The following is a 17,820-nucleotide window of genomic DNA, read 5'->3' as shown; positions in this document are numbered from 1 at the left end:
TTGGTTTGAATCCTCAACTAGAAAGTTGTATAATTTACTGGAAGAGGCAAGATCTTACTCTCATTTTCGTAAAATGGTGCTGAAATTGAGCCAGTTTCTTAAGAAGCTAAGATTATCGTGCTAAGCTGAGTTTTCACTGAAGACACACATTTAGACTAAGAAATGAGACTAGAAAACACCCACAACGAGAGCGGGTTATCATCTATCACCTGCATTACATCTGTACTCCCACACCTGACTTAAGATCTGCTCAGGGCTGGTCTCTGTACAAGCACGGAGTGAGATGCTGCTGCTGCCTCACAGCCCATATAGAGGAAAACCGAACAAGGGCAAAGGGACAGGACCATGAAATGGCTCTGATAATGTTTTTACAGCCTTTGCATTTTTTCTCATGCCCAGGCTGTGGAGGAGGTGCTTCCCTGCGTGAAGAACAGAGGTGGCTCCAGTGCTGGGATTCCTCCTGCTGAGTGAGTAAAGAGAAACACAGTCGCACCCATCACTAATTCCGAGCAGGGGAGTGTTTTTACACATACAGCAGACTCTCCTACGGGGCAACAAATTGTGGGAGAGGTGTTGTATTGCTCCTCAGTGACTCTGGCTGTTGCTGGATGGATAAGTTGGTTCACGGTGGGGGAAAATGCTTCCAGGGAAATGTGGCTTGTAAAGTGGCTGCTGATCTTACCAGATGCTGCAGAAAACATGTGTCTGGGGTATCACATACATTTCTGGTTTCTCTTTTGCTGTTGCCCTGCATGCTCATGGTTCAGCGGAATTATCCTCTGTGTGTGGGAAATACTATGAAAGAAGGTTTCATTAGGGTTCTCGTCCCTGGGGAGACAACTGAAGAGACTCAGTTTAGTGTCCCTGGGCTGGGAAATTTCATTCTTTCTAGTAAAGACCAAAGGTGAAAGGATTCATTCCAGCTGAGTGTGTGAGCGGGGCCAGGATGGGAAGATGCTGACAGGAGGTCCATGGACCAGTTTTACAGTCACAACCTGGGGTTAAACGGGCTGAAATCAGCCTGCAGGCTCTGCCCAGGCAAGAGGAAAGGCTGTTGATGCTCCAGCTGACTCTGTCCTATTTAACAACACCCAGCTGTGAAAATCCAGAATTACCAATCTGGAAAGAAAACCACACGGTGCCTGGTTTCCAGGAACCTTTTGTGCTCTGCTGCTTTAGTCAGTGGGTTAGCCTCAGGGTTGGGTAGGAGCTGCTGGGGTCAAACTGGGGTGTTCTGTCCTGTTACCTGGGACTGTGGCTCAGGGCAGGAACCACAGAAATGTGTGTTTCCCTCTGCAGAGTAGCAGCTGGACCTGGCTGCCCTTGATGAGGACCGAACGGGACAAAGCACAGCAACAGAGCTGACACTGCCTCGTACTGCACTTCCATGTCTGCTCTCCAGCGTGAGGAAAGGTCACTGCTCTTCAACTGTACCTGGGTTCTGAAGACAGCACACTTTCCTACCATTCCTCTCGATTCGGCTTTGACAACAACAGAAAAAGAGCAATAACAGGTTCTCAGGTCAGTTGGCTTGACACAGGTTTGGTGCACTGCCCTTCAGGGGAACTCTGACCTGGCCGAGAGCAGCACGTTCCAAACCAGTTCTCTTCTGGGTGCTGCCCCACTCTGTCCTTACAGCAGAAGGTCAGCTTCTCCTCCCAGGATCAACAGGGAGTATGTCCTTTGCCAGGGGAGTGTCTCTGGATTTGCTCCAAACACAGCCAGGTGATGAACAAAGAGGGTCACTGTTGTGCATCAAAATTTACCCGTCCCTGGGAAGCCTGTGGGAATTTTGTCCCTGGGAGAGGATTTCAGGACATACCTTCATACAGGGCTTGCCTGTCTTTCATGAAGGTGCCGTAGAATAGCCAGAGAAACCTTTCTTTCCTCAAGAGAGTAAGAAAAGTATCGTGGAAGGAAACCAACTTTTTTCTTTCCCCCCCCCAATTTAGCTGTCCAGTTTGAAGGGTGAGCCAAGAGGAGAATGGATGAGATGACCCAGTGTGCCAGTGGCAGCAGAAAGCTGTGTGTGGGGCTGCATTCACACCTCCATACATGAGGGAGGCCTTTGGGGGTGTCACTCTGCGTGTTGTAGAGCTGCATCTCCGGACAGCTGCGTGTGATGGGGCGTTTGGGTTTTGTACGTGAGGAAAGGGGGAGTCAGAGCTCCGCCAGCAAAAGGTGCGTGGAGATGGTGTGCTTTGATGTCCCTGTGCTGGAAGGAGCTGCGCAGGGGAGGCTGGGCTTTGTGCAGGCAGATGTGTTAAAGTGAATTCTGTGGTGTAAAGGTAAAAGTAATCGAGTGTATGGGGTGCTTGTGTGTATGCATGCACGTGCATGCCCGGAGAGACCTTACAAGGTGAAAAATAACACCGCGTGTCGTTAATTTGGGAATATGTTGGGCATTTGGAGTGAATGTGTCATGGATTCGTGTGTTTGGATCGCGTGGGGGAAGGGTGTTGTGCCCCGGCGCTGCGGACACGGTTAAATGGTGAGAAGTGCACGATCGGGGATGAAAGTCTGAAGGATGAGCTGATTTCCCCGGAGTCCCGGCTTTCTCCCACTGTTCCATCATGGCAGCCTGCGCAGTCTTTTATTGGTCCCATTAAAGCCAGTTCTCTGTGCAGGGATTGATTTCAGAGGAGCACAAAGTTAATTCCTTTCCAAAATGAAAGACCCCATATGCATAAAAGAGTCTCTGTCTGTCCCCCTGCACCTCTCTGGACATGTGAGCCTGCGTATTTCGTGCCATTTCCTTCCAGCTCTGGAAACCCTCACTGAGGTTACAGGGAGGGCAGAGATTGCACTTAGCCTGCGTGTAGATCCAAGGATAAAACGACAGATGCCTTTATTAAACACCTCCAGAACGAGCTGTTCAGGAGGCAGTATGTGTTCAGATGCTGTCAATATTTCATAAAGCCGTAACAGATGTTATCATAGATCCTCCATCCAGTATGTGTTGCACCATAATCACTGACACATTGCACCAGGGCTCTCCATCCACCCCCCTGCCTGTCCCCTGTAAGGCATGCACCCAGGTACACAGGGTGTAAATGAAGTGCTAACCTAGTGCCACAATAAATTTGAAGGAGTTTGAAGTTGTTTGTTACTTCAGGGACTTTCAGGCCCAAGGATAATGAAACAAATCTGTTTGCAGAAGGCATTTTTATGGAAGGGTTTCAAAGTGAGTTGGCTCACTGTAAATCTCTGGGTTGAGGCCGTTAGAAAGCATTTAAGGTGCAGCGGGGCAGTGGGCTGTGTCTCAAGTCTGTGGGTGCTGGAAAGCAAAGGACTAAAATTAGCAGCATGGAAAATATGAATCCTGTCAGGAGTCTGCTGCCAGGTCAGCACAGGTAGGAGAGACCCGAGTATGGCTGGGCCCTTCCCTCCCTGGCCCCACCAGCATCCTACTGAGCTTTCTGAGCAACTGTGGTGCTTCCAGGGGAGCTGTGTGGGGAAAGGATTGGACCTGAAAGATTTAGAGTTGGGATTTTCAAAGGAGCCTAGTGGATGAAATTTTGTAGCCGGTATTGCTCAGGAGGTCAGACCCTGGCTGTGATAATCTGTGGGTGCATATGCCAGGTTGCTGAACTTTCCGCACACGCTGACAGTGCAAAAGTGGAACCAGCACTCGGGTCAGAAGATTAACCACGTCTAAAAGCAAGAAGGCCAGAAGAGAAGAATGTGCTTGTTAAGGAAGAAACTGATAAAGAAGGGACTCGTTGGAGATGCAAAAGCAGGAACTTACCTACTGGCCATGTGCGGGCAGCAATGTTTGTGGGAAGTGCCGAGGCTCGGAGCTGTTTTTTGAAATGAGCATGTGCAAGAGTAACGCAAGGTAGCAACAAGTACATAAGGGCTTCTGCTGGTTTTAGAGTGCACAAGAATATATAAGGATTTGCTTGCTAATAAAGCTTGACCTTGACTTCCAATCATATTGATTGTGTGTGGTCTTGTCTCTGGGGGCCTGCCCCAGCAACGAGCCATGGAAAAAAAAGAGAAGCATCTGTTAAATCCTCATTGATAAATATTGAAAGTGACCCAAAGACTGGGGGTAAAAAGCAGCTCTCACAGAGCCCCAGTTAATGATACAGAGCCTCGGGTTTGCTTGACAGCCCTGGGCCAAGTAAACATGGTATTTTGGTGTGGTCTAATGTCAGACCATTCATCTCACTTAACCGGGGGCATCTCAATGTTAGGTATGTGGGGTCCACATCAAGTCCTAGGAAGGGTGGAGGCACCCCCAGAGCATGAGCTATTCATTGTACTGTAGATATCCCTTAGAGTGGGATGAATTGCCTCTGGACAGCACGTTTCTCTCTACTGACTAAGGGGAGGCAACTTAGATGAGTAGCTGACTTAAAACATGTAACTCCCAAATGGCTAAAGCTGGGGAATGCAGACCAGCTGTGGAGCCAGGGAATGCAGAGAATAATTGCAGGATCTGGTAACTGATGACTTGGGAAAGCCCTGGGGAGACAGGAGGTCACTGATGAGCAACTTGCGATCCTCCGACCCGTTTTGCGTAGGAAGATTATGCTGCCCCTGTACTTGGCACAGTACCCACCGTTCAAAAAGGGTGTGGAAATATTGGAGGAGATTCAAAGAAGAGCCAGAAAAGGATTAATGAACAGGAAATCACAGCTTTTGGAGAGCAAATCAAGGAGTGTGTTGTGCTTAATTTAGCAAAGAGAGGGTAACAGCTGGCTGATGGCACCATTACACCTGCAGGGAACTGTTCGTCCTGGAGAGCTTCACAACATGGCAGGGAAAAGCTGCGCAAGCATCGGTGTCTGGACAGCTTTGCCAGGGCAGCCCAGGCCAGGAGCAGGGTGCTGGTTTTTAACAGCAAAGGAAATGATTTGGTTATATTGCTGGATTTCTCATCACTGGGTGTTTTGGAAGCAATTAACTCAAAAACATCCTTTTTCAGGGTTATGTGATGCATCCTACTGTGTTTCTCACAGGTGTTTAAACAGGGTCATGAACTGTAGAAAATGCCTAAGAAACACCTACTTGACTGAAATTTTATCATCTCCTGAGGCCCATGGGGCCCTGAGGGGAAGCACAAGGAATGTGTGCACGTGTGTGCAGGGGAAGGGATGATTTTTTATGATGTGTGGAAAATATGAGCCTGAAGGCTCAAAGCAGTCTTGAAATTTGAATCAGAAGTGAGGTAAGATTCTTTCTCTCGCAATAAGGTGCCCGTGAAGACGCTGGGTGCCAAATGGGTTGGCGGCCCTGGGGGAGGCTGGAAGTGCTGGAGAAGGGGAGGTCTGGGCTGGAGCTGGGGTGGAACTGGCATCCCAGGCAGGGTGGGACTGAGGAGCACTCCTCTCCATGTCTCACTCCATGGCACCCCTTTGAAACAGTGCCTAAGGCCAAGCATCACGTCTGTAAACAAAGGGGATTTTGGCTTTGATTCTCCATAAATCACTGGAACCATTTTCACTTTGGAGAGCAGTGTGAGGGCTGGAGTGTAATGAGCTGGTCCATGGGGCAGGCAGGGAACGTTTTTGTTTGACTCTTTAGGGCCCTGTGAGGTTTGACTTTGAGTTTCTGTGAAAGAAAACATTTGCTGATGTAAGGGAACCTGAAATAACTAGGAAAGCTTGGGGGCTGCTGACGCTTGAATAAATCCAAGCGTCCTGGTATTCGGTTAAACTTGAATCTGAACATTTGTGTATGTTTTTTACAACATTTACTTGCCTCAGGGAGCAATTTGTGGAGCTGCAATAATCCAAGAGCTTCCCACCCCCACCCCCCCCCTGTATTTCTACCCTCTAGGAAGTGAAAAGCCTGGAGAAGATTGGATCATGCATTATTTTTACCTTTGCAAATAGTTCCCAGAGCTCAGGCTGTGGAAAATGCTCAATGCACGACCTCAGCATGCACCTGCTCTTGAAATGAAACTGGAGAGCTGAGACTGGACCTTTCATCTCGTGGATAAAGCCCCGATGGGGCCCCAGCTGGGACCACGTCACCTCAAGGTGTCTTGGCAGAAGCATGACCTCTACTTTTCACAAGCATCACCTCTCTGGATGGCTTGAGTGGGAAGCACCTTGGTTCCTTTGAGTTGGATTTCAGATTTCTGAGGACACCTGGCTTCCTGGCAACTTGGCTTCATCTGCTTATTATATGTAACACATAACCTCCTTAACACTACACATGGTGTGTTTAACTGCTTAAAGTACAAGCCAAGTACAGCTATTCTGTTGACATATCATTTGCATGATAAACTAGTACATTTTAAGCCACAAATAAATGCTCCTGTGAGCTACCTGCCTACACTTTTACAGGCTACTAACAGTGTAGTGTCTTCACTCCCTGAGTTAGAGAATGTAGCCCCACATCATGCCCGGGGAGGGAATGAGTGATCCGTTATTCCAGGAGGAGAGCAGAGACACACAGCTTGTCTACATCAGGGAGGCAGATTGCGTAGCTCTCCCGAAATATATTCTTGGGTAGATATTCTCTTTGTAGTAAAAATGACTTTTTTTTTTCTCTCAGAACTATTCTTGTTTGGGTAAGAGTAGAAATGATGCTTTTTCTCTAGACAAAGGTGTTTCCTCTGCTGTGGGACCAAGCCCCAGAGGCTCCCTGCACAGGACAGACCCACCCTGCCTCTCCCGGGTCCCAGATCCACCCCTTGGCTCCCCTCGACTCCTCCTGGCATCACCCATCCGCGTGTCTGTCTGTACCCTCTGCTCCCTTTTGGAGGTGGCAGACACCGCTCTGGCGTTTGTCAGCCACCAACAAGCACATCTCACTCCTCTGTGCCCTGCTCCATGGGGCAGCGTCACCTTCCAGCTCTTGGTCACATCAGGCTTGTGGTCACACAGCGCCCGTACAGCTTCGAGGCCTTTGAAAACTGAAGGCTGGCATCTCGAAGTCTCATTGGACACATTTCCATCAGGGGAAGCGTTTGTTACATTAGACAAGCTGATGCAGCTCTCGGGTTGGGAATGGCACTCATTTGCCATAATAATGGTGTGAAGTTCTCCTCCTTTTATTGTCTTATCTCCCTTTAATCACACTCCCCAGTAATTTTAATCAAAAGCCGAAGCATCACTTGCCTGAAGACTAATGACTCAATGAGAGGAGAAACTTTGAAGAGGGAGAAATTGAGCTGGAAGGAGCGAAAAAAGGAGAGTTTCGTATAAACTTTTTCCCTTTCTTTACATGTGTCATTATTTCACCTGATTTTAGATGGAAAACCTTTGTGTGTCTGGTGAGCGGGGACGAGCCGTGACTTGCTGCTTTTCCTGAACACGTTGAATTTAGGAACATGTCTGAGAGATCGAGACATACTTTCACAAGAAAGGTATTCCCAGTGGAATAAGGTGATGTGGTCAAAATTGTTCATTTCTGTAGAGAAAAATGCCAGATTGCCTGAATCTTTTTTCTTGTTCGATGAGAATATTGGAAAGATACTGTCTTTGAATGGACTCTTTCACCTTCAAATGCCATTTCTAACATGAAAAGGTCTTTTGGACAGAAATTCTTGTGAAGCCCCCAAAACTTGTAAAAAAGTCAAAAAGTCCGTGGGAGGTTTGTAAATAGAAGCTTTCTGGTGCTGATTCCTGCTGTTTTCCTGAAGTAGCTCATTGTCTGTGTTGGAATGGACAATTAAATACATCCTGGACAATGGCACCCGGTGGGGTGCGGTGTTTGCTGTGCGAGGGCCTCATTAGCGCAGCACCCACTGGCCCAGGAATAGAGGGATTCCTTTCAAAGCCCAAACCATACAAGTGCTGCTTTTCAAAGCAATGGAAACTAACCCGGTGACTGCTCTGAAAGTGGCTGTGCTTTTGCAGTGATGTCTCTCCTTACTTCAGGGTGGTTTTGCAGATTCCCCTCTCTGGCCTGTTTGCACGCTGCAGTAAGAAGCTCTCCTGATTCCACATCTTGGTGCTCCCAACTTGTGCCTGTGGGTTCCCGCCTTCCTCTCCAGCAGTAGCTGCAGGTTAGAGGTGATTTACAGCTGCTGGCCAGTCAGACCCAGTGGGAGCTCCTGGGATGGAGACAGCTGCCTGCTTTGCCACACTGAGGAGTACGAGCCAGATGCACCCAGCGATGCCAGAGGGCTGTAGCGTTACCTGTCACAGTGGATCTCTGAGCAGATGGGTCCAATATAAACATTTCACGACTGGGGTATTATTGATGCAATTACTGTTAATACCATTTATAAGTATTATATTAACACAAACATAGCACTGTCAGAAGAACACAGAGCATACTTGGCATGATTGCTGGTCTAATAATTAATGGGGACTATCAGTAATGCTGCCTGCTATTACAACCAATGATGCAATGGCCACACATCCTGATTTTTGAAGGAGGGAGGGTTATGGAGAAAGGTTAATGTGATGAGTCAGAGCCCAGGGAAAGCTGTGGGAGTTGGAGAGGATGCCCAGTTTCAGAGAAAATTGTCATGGGAGACTGAAAACCAGGGACACTAATGAATTGTGGGTCTTGGGAGAAGCAGTTTGGGGCTGCAGCTGTTTTCAGGCATTATGGCTCTGTACTGGCCATCTCTGAAACAGTCCTTGCAGCTTCCTGGGCTCTGAATTCAAGAGCATCTGGGCTAGAGCAATTTGAAGTGTATGAATTGTGCCTTAGTGCCAAAGAAAAAGCATTAATTGAGGGATCTCGGACCTGTTACTTGCCTGTGCTCTCATTTCAACTCTGCTTCTGACCGGCTGTGTGACTTTCCATAAATCTGTGCCTCCATCTCTCTTGTCTGGATTTATTGCAGTCTTTTTTGGGCCAGGACTTGGCTGTGTGTCTGTCTGTGGCTCCTGTCACAGCAGGGTGCTGAGTCTAACCAGGACCTCTAGATCCCGTAACAGCGCTGGGAATGAGATGACTGGCAATCCTGGTCGGAGCTTGGGGCTTGATGGTGCTCCAGGGGCAGGATTTCTCTGGCCTGATTTGAAACACTGAGATGTGTTCAAGTCTGAGCTAGTTTCCACAGCCCAGTGTTAGAACTGACTGCAGTATGAGATAATTTGTAGGGTTTGGTTTGGTTTGGTTTTGGTTTGGTTTGGTTTTTTTCTCCATAAGGATTATGGAGAGAGCTGAAGGTGTTTAAGTGCTTAACTTTCCTGTGCCCAAGTGAGGATGAATGAACCTCACCCAAAGCCTGGGTTTGAGAAAAGAGCCCATTTTCTCCTTAAGATAAAAAACTAATACAATGAGTTTAGAAGTGGCTAGTTTTGCTGACATACAGAGAAAAAAACCCAAGGTCTTTTAAGTACTTTCTTGCCCAGCACGTCATGCAGTGGCATGTCCTCTGGTCTGTCAGACTCCAGGAAATGGAGAGGACTAAGCACAAGCTCCCAGTCCTGGGGCAGTGGGTGTCCTTTGAAGGCCATTGCATATCATGAAGTCCTAAAGCTTCCTAGTAGCAAGGCCCCTTCCCTGGAGGGTGGTGCAGCTGTGGGACAGGTCCCTCCCTGAGAGAGGTGCTGGAGCTGCCACCCCCAGAGATATTCAGAAGTTGGCTGGACAAGGCTTTGAGCTAACGTTGAAGCGAGCTGAAGTCTTCGGAGGAGATCAGACTAGAGATGGTGAAGTGCTAAGGCTTGGACAACTGGCCCAAGCCAGAGCTGACCTATAGATGAATCCTGTATATTTTATACCTGAAAACCATTGCTCTAGTAGGTGTTGTACTAAGTTATAACAACGCACTTATGCTGATGTAAAAAGTGCTGAAGCTTTGAAGTACTGAAGCCTGAACAACAGGCCCCAAGCCGAAGCTGCTAACTTAGTGTGTAATCATTAACAAAGTCTGTAAACTCGCTAGTGAGAGACGCAGCTTAGACAGAATATAATCAGGAGTGAGGAGAGAACGTATCCACCTTCCCTTGTTCAGCCTGTTCAAGGCTGAGAACCCAAGTATTCGGCCTTGTTAGAAACCCCCTTGGTTTCCCCCCTGAGCCCTGGCCAGGCTTTGGGTGGAATCCAACAGGAGGATGAAACCAGAAATTTCCCGCTCAGAACAGAGGTGCCAGCTGTTCTGGCCTGTCGATCTCTGGTATCTAAGGGTCGGCCCGTTTGCAGCGACTCTGGCAGCCTCAGCTACGGGTGGAGGCACCGCGTAGGATTTCCCCCTTGCCGGGACAGGCTCTGCAAACCCTCGCTGTGACCGGGGCTGCCCAGCCACTGCGGGGCTGGACGATGATAATATATGCAAGTGGCGATGTATCTTTCTTAATCTCTATTCTCTCTCTCATGTAGTAATGATTAAGGTATTACCCTGTATTTTCCTGTTTGCTGCTTTAAGTGCACTATTCTGCTTTTTCTTACTGCATGTTTTCTGTATTACACTGTTATCACCAGTAAAATACACCTACTCTTTTCACTCTGGTGTCTGAGTTTAATTGGTATCCTTAATCAGCAGAACAACATGTCCAGAGGTCCCTTCGAGTCAAAATTCTCAGACTTTTGTAAAAATCCCTTTTTATATACACCTGAATCTTAAGGCATTTATATACCTTAAAAAAATCAGACCTTTCTGCTCCAGTAGACCTCTTAAAAAAACACAGGCTAGCCCATGGATGGTTTTAGAAATTATTTCTCATCTATAAATGTCAAATGCAATAAGGGAGTTGGAGGTTCCTGCCCAGTGCAACAACGTGGAGAAGATTCATGGTATGTGCTTTACCCCTCAAAGAACTTCTTGGCTTCCCAGCACTTTGTTAATGTGCATTGATTATGTTCTGAGGAGTTTACTGCACCGTTAGAAAGTCATTTAGGGATTTATTGGGCTGGCTTTAAATACTGCAGGTGACTCATTACCCTGACACCCTGTGACATGCCTGAGCCTAATGCTGGAGTTCAGGAGGGGGAGACTGCAGCCCAGTGGTGAAAGCCCTCCCAGGGAACTTTATTCTGAAGGTGACAAATGAGTTAAACAGAGCTTGGTAAGGCAGGTCACTGCAGGCCTAAGAGTACACAGGAATCGCTTAATTTCCTCTTCCACCTTGCTTAATCAGAAATAATAACAGGATAGCAATAGAAATTCTGACACGATGATGATGATGATGATGATGATGATGAGTGCTGCAGAACAAAACAGGCTGCGCAGGCAAAGCCCAGCTCTTCACACCAGTGACAGGGAACGAGAGATTTTTCACTGAAGGATTTTCATTGAAGATCAATGGGATTTGGCTGTGCCTCCCATCATAAATTTGAATGTCTCTCCTTAGATTTAGACGATTCTTGGTGAGACTTGTTGGCAGTTTCACTTCAAACAAGGGGGATGCCAGAGATTGTCTTAGAATTTAGGATTTGGCTCAACCCAAATCATGGGATGGGCCATTAGCCAAGATAAATGTAAACCCTTTCTGGAAGAACCATTGATTTCTTTGTGGGGGTATTTTGTTTTGGTTTGGGTTTTTTACAGGGCACTGCGGCAGGGGCATGTTTGGGGCTTCTAGCTGATATAGTAGTAGTAACAATAATAATGATGGTAAGACACTGAGATGCACACCGGCAGTTTGGTTCCTCCCAGCGCACAGGCCAAGCTGTGAAGTTTCGCTCCCAGTCCGATGGCTCCCAGGGGTCTGGGGAGCCCAGCTCTGTGGTTGTCCTCAGAGCACAAACCAACCTTAGCACTCCTATTTGCTTTTGCATTCAGACTTTTGCTGTGTTTGGAGCGTGTGGAGTCCCCATTTCCTACAGGTGGACCTCTCCACCAAGATGTGCCATGAAATCATGCCAGCCTGGAAAGACTGACTCAGGTTCAGGTGAGTGCAACACTGCTGGAGATCATTTGGATGGCTCCTCATGGCCATGCCAGCCCTGTTTTGGTGGCAGGTCTGCTGCAATCAGGCCAGCTTAGGGTCTGCTCTAATTTACATCACTTGGCTACAGCCCCCTTTATCCAGACAGTGAGCTTGGAAGTGCTCCTGCTTTGCCAGTCCAAAATGCATATTATGCCAAGTGAAACCATCTCCACAAAGGGCTCGATGATGTCCTGCAAGCACCGTGGCTCTCTGATGTAGGTGTTTCCTTTAATGGAGATACCTCAGCTGTGAGTCCACAGCTGGGAAGTGACCCCCCTTCCTTCCACCCCACAGAGACCTGGGCTGCATCCAGGAATGAGGTGAACCAAAACAGACTTGCAGACAAAGGACAAGGCAAGCATAATCTAGCTTTTCCAATGTAAAGGAGAGGAATTTTGGCAGCAGAAAAAGAAAAAAAAATAATTTAAACCTCATAAAGAGTTAAAATAAGTCAAGTGAAGCCAGCAGTGTGAGAGGAAACCCTCAGCCCCCCAGCTTTAAGAGTTCTGTGTCCCTCAGGTATCATCACCTTGAGGTCGCTGCAGCACAGGATGGGTTTTGGGTGCTGTTGAAGCAGATCTGACCAGCTGAGGTTGGAAGGCAACAGCCCGCCTCACTAACTCGGACCAATTCAAGGAGAAAAATGAGTTTATTGGTCTGGAGGGATGAGTTTAGGATGGATCTCCTGGAAAGGGGGGTTGGTGGCCATAAACCAGCTCTCAGCCTTCTCAGGTGCAGTGCTGCTGCACAGGTGGGAGATGGTCCTCCCTGCTGCAGAAGCTGTGGCTGTGCACAGATGTTTACCTCTCTCCTTCCATCCCACCTGAGCAAATAACCCCTCTCAGAGAGGCAGAGGGACCTATGGAGGGGACAGCACAGGATTTACCCAGGGCCAGTGCTCAGCATGGTGTAGAGCATGGGCGAGGGCTCTGGGCCAGGCTCTCGGCTGCTATAAATTAACGTCACTCCATCACTGTCAGGATACACGTGCTGGATGACACCAGCCCTTTGGTTTTCAGCTCCTGGGGCCCCTCTCAGGTACCAGCAGCTGAACGATGCCTCCAGATTTCTGGAGCTGGGGAGTCTGCAAATGGTTTTGTGCATTCGCCTCAGTGGCTGCGTTTGGAAATGCTGGTCCAACACTTTAAAACAGGTGCTGCAGTCCGGGGAGGGCGAGCTTTAGGTGAGATCATGAGATACATTGAATTTGACAGAGGTTTTTCCATTAAAACATCCTTGTTTATTGGGTTTCTGTAAAAATTCAGAATATCTCAAAAATATCTCCCCCTGTAAATGTCAGTTTTGTTGGAAGTGTGCATTTCTTTTCTTTGGGAAAACAAGAATTAAATACTTCCTTCTAGGCTGATGTTGAATATTTTGTCTGAGTTGCCACAAGTGGAGCTTTCTGGGTAAAAATTGTCACCTGGAATGTTTCTGACAGAAAAATCAGAATGGATTTTGTAAATGTATTGAAAGGCTGAATTGTGACAATGAACAAAGAAACCTCTGCACAACACCTGGTGTTCTGTCTTTCAACATTTTTAAAAAGAAATGAGCCTTAATTGAGGACTCATTTTTTTAGACACTTAATTCCCTTTCGCTAAAACACACACATGCATATATAAAAAAAGGTGAATATTTTCAGTCTAAATAATAGATTTTATTTCTATTAAAGCGGTTTTCTTGTCATTGTTTGTATAGTTCACAGCCAAATGAGAACACAGGCATTTACATGCCACAAGGGAGATTCTCGAGACCATGACCTCCTCTTTGGCTCAAGCACCACGATGGACTATTTTCCCTGTGCGGCCCAGGCTCCCAGGGCCCCTCGGTGCCGGTCCCACAGCTTTCCTGGGCTGAAGGGCAGCGTGGGCAGAGGCAGGTTGGTGTCCTGCTGTGCCAAAACGAGCTGTTTTGACATCTGTGAATGGAAATTGCATGGGATTCCACTTCTGTTTTGTGCGGGGTTTTTTGTGGGTTTTTTGTTGTTTTTTTTTTTTTTCTTTTTCCTGCATGTTTTGAATTTTCTGTCCTCATTTGGGACAGGCAAATGTCAAAATATCAGTTTTGGATTTTCATTGCCTCTTGTCTCTGAGTCACGCTGACGATGCACTGATTTGCTCCCTTGTATCACCCAGGCTCAGCAGATGGGGTGCACTTTGCACTGCAGCAAGACAGACGGCATCGCTCCTGCCTCCCGACTGCTCCCAGGAGGGCTTTTTTCCACACCAGCCTTGAAATCTCCTGCTCTCTACATATTCATTGAAGGCAGGTGCTCTGCATTCTTCCTCCCTGTCCAGGTCAGGCAGCACAGTCCTGCCTAGAGCTGCCTCATCGGTGCCTGGTCTGACCTCTGCTGCCTGCGCCTGGAAATGGTGGGGAAAAGGTACAAGCCCCGGGGCAAGGCCATCAGGAGGGTGGGATGAGGAGCTGGGCAGGTCTGCCTTGGGGGGCTCTGCCTTGAACTGGTCCATCCCCACGGCAGGGTGGGCACAAAAGCCCCCAGCTCACCGCCAGGGACAGCCAACCCAGTTCTTCCAAAGAATCTTTCTGCACAGTTTGCCTCTGTGCACCAGTTAAATGTGAGGACTTGAAAAGTCCATTTAATGGCATCAAATTCTCCAAATTCATTTATTTTCAAGCTGGGTGGAGGCAGCTGCGGGCAGAGAACTGCCTGACCTGGATTTCCACTCTCCCTTGGCTGGGGAGTTTTGCTCTGCTGATGCCTAATTACATCCAGGCAAATGTATTCGGGAGCTGGGCTCCACTCTCAGCTTCTAAAGTTGTTGGCATGGTGTGGGGGAAGAGGAATGAACAGCCACAGGACCATTAACGCTGGCAGGGGAGTTATGAGTCCTAAAGAAATCCTGCATTTCACTGGCTGCTCGGCAGAGCGGACCTGCTTGTAACAGCGGTCTATCGAACTGCATCCTTCCCCTCCTCTTTTTAAAGTTACTCAATATTTTATGAACATCTGTAGGGCAAAGCATTAGCTTTCTTCTCCACACCAGCCCTTGATAACTTGCCATTTTTATTGCACATTAAATGCTTCATGGGAGTGATTGTGAAACCTTTAGAGGTGCTTCCAGTGCAGCCTTTGTCGATGTCCCCTCCACACGGCGAGAGCCAGCTGTGGGGTGTGTTGCTCAGCCGTGTGTCCCTCCCTTTACGGTGCAGGTGGCACCTAAAAGTCTCCGTTCAGCTGCCCCTGTGCAAATGCAGTGATTTCCCTGCTCTGGGGTGTTGTCTGAGCTGGATCTCACGCTGTCTGCTGGGAGGCACTGACATGCGGGAGAAGGTGTGGTGTTTGCTAGATGCCAGCCCGTGTTTGCTCAGGAAGGGTTTGCCATCGGAGGGGCAGCACCAACGGGGATGGCAGATGCCCACAGCCGTGTGTTCTGACACATCCGATAGCCGGGGGGAGCCATGCTGGGGTACCTCTGGTGTCTCCATTTCCTCCTAAATGAATCCTAAATTGGCAGTGATGTAAAAGGGAGGGAGACAGGGATTTCTGGTTGTCACCCCTGTGTCTGCAGGTTATTTTGGCACTCCACAGGGAGCCCTGCTTTTGCTACTGCTTCATCTCTGGGGTGTTTATGATCCACTCTGAAATCACAGGTGGGGGAATAGGGTTGTGATGGAGAAATGGACCAGGACAAATATAAATACCAATATCTGCCTTTGATTCTGGAAAATAGCTGGTTTGACTGTTCGTGTCTCTTTGACTTCACCTTCCAGCTCCAGGGATACATGGCAGGCAGGAGCAGGCAGGGAAAGGGAAGGTCCAAGAGAGTACTAAGAGAACATGGAAGATAGGGAAGGGTTTTTAAAATATATAAACACAAGTATTCACACTGGAAATGTCATCCTGAGAGTTACAGTGCTTCTGTTTAATGCTGAGAGTGGCGTGTACCAAAACTCATGTCTTGTTGCCTCCACATATCGCCTACAAGACCTTGCTGAGAAAGGGCAGTCACAAAAGGACCTGAGCCTGCAAGGATGGGTCCCAGTGCACAACTTCTGGACTTTACTTTCTTGTAGATGCTGTACCCCAGATTTGGCACTGAGAATTTGGCTCTAAAGGGTGTGTGAGCAGAGTTACGATCCTATGAAAAGCCACTTTGCTGAGAGGGACCCCAGCTGCTTTTTGTATCTGGCAAAACCTTCCACAGCACCTCAGGGGAAACACAAGCTTGAAATCTTCATTAGAAAGCAGAAACCAGGGTTTCAGCTAGGCTGGTATTGTGACTCTCTTCCCTTCATGGTGAATTCTTATGCAAGCTCCTGCTGTGTTTGTGGAATTGCTAATTTAAAGGAAGCTGCAGATCTGTGCAGTGCAGGGCCTGTGTCAGCAGTGTCTGGAGACATCAGGAGAATGAGGTGTGTGCTGATCCCTTCTGTTGTTAGGAACTTTCTTTTTATTTCTCCTAATACTTCCTTTCTTGTCATCTGCTTCAGAAACTACTTGAAGGAACATTGTCAGCATCTGAGGTGTGTGGAGAAAGCACTGGTAAAACAAAACACTGCCATTCAGCACTAAAACTGTGTTTATGGCCCAATAGTGATAAGGTCTGTATCAGCAAAAGATATCTTATGCAGGATTCCCAGGTCTGAAGTCTCCTTTGGAAATTTTTAGGGGGAAGGAGACAGAGTTATTTGGACAAATGCACAAGCATCTCTGACTGAGAAGGCTGAGAACAGGATTTGAGAGACGTCTGATTTATTTTTTGCTTTGACACAACCCTGGTGGAAGCATTGGAAAGCCAGGCTGACATTGCCAAATGTAGCCCAGTCTATAACCAGCCTGATGTGACAAGGCTGTCCCATCTCCAGCTGAAAATGGACTGAGGATACCAGCCTCTAGAGAGGGTCGGCTTTCTTTTCTTGTCTTATTAGGGACATACAAGATCCTCTGTTGATGCATGACTTTAAAAAATTGAACTTAATTTCTTTAGTTTCTCTATCTGTGGAAAAAAAAATAAATAAAAATCTTCTATCCCTTTAGATCAGTGATGGAAAGAGATTTAGAAGGAACCTGGTAGTGATGGGAAAGTTTAACAGGCAGTTAGTTAGCAGGCACTGAAAATGCAGTTCTTTGGGATGGTCCTAATAGGAACATACTTACCCAGAACTAGAGAGATTTTAGGGACAGGCTGCATCTCATGAAGATATTATAGATGGCCCAGGAGAGGCCAGTACCTCCTTTGTGATCCCTTGGGCATCCGGACCAGCCACATGCCAACCTTTGCCCAGGCATGACCTGCACTTCCTCACAGAGATGCAAGAAAGATTTGAGTTCAGATTGATGCCAGCAACAGATGAAATTCAAGATAACTTTATCTCTCCCCTTATGGAGGAAGGACTTTTTCAGACAATGCCTAATTCAATTGTGAAACTCTGCCAGGGCCAAGGAGACCAAAAGCAGAAATGGGTTTGAGAATTCATTAGACAAATATGTACAGAAAAGGGCCATAAAGGGCTTTTAAATACAAGTTACTTACAGATACATCTTCTGGCTCAGGAAGGCCCCGAGATGCAGATTGTCAGACTCGGGAAGGGTTTATGGCTGCACACCTGTCCTGTTCCCATGCTGGCCCTACAGGAGACTGGCCTAGGTGGGCTTTTGCTCTGATCCAGGAAGCTTTCCTTACACCCTTATCACAAATGGCCTCTGCTAAACGATTAGAGGTCGATCAAAATGGGAACTGGAAGGAAATTCAGATTGGATCTGACCTTGTTGCTAGTTCCTTGCAGGAAGGCACAGCTCAGCCCCAGGTCTGGGCACAGTTTGTGTCTTTCCCCTTTTCCCAGAGACGCTCAAACTTCATCCCTGCGACCTGGCTGTGAGGATACTGCCCACACGTTTGCAAAAACAGCAGATCAGCGCGTGGAAGAGAAACCCTCTCCCTTTAGCACAGCGGTGGGGCTCGTGAGCACCGTGCTGCATGGGTTTTCTCTGGGGACTGTCAGTCATGGGGTCCAGGACTACTTAAGCATCCCAGGCTGCAAAGAGAGTGAGAAGACAGGC

This window comes from Athene noctua, chromosome 9, assembly GCF_965140245.1.
Source record: "Athene noctua chromosome 9, bAthNoc1.hap1.1, whole genome shotgun sequence".
Taxonomy (NCBI): Eukaryota; Metazoa; Chordata; class Aves; order Strigiformes; family Strigidae; genus Athene; species Athene noctua.
The sequence above is the reverse complement of the archived record's forward strand: the minus strand, read 5'-3'. Positions refer to the sequence as shown.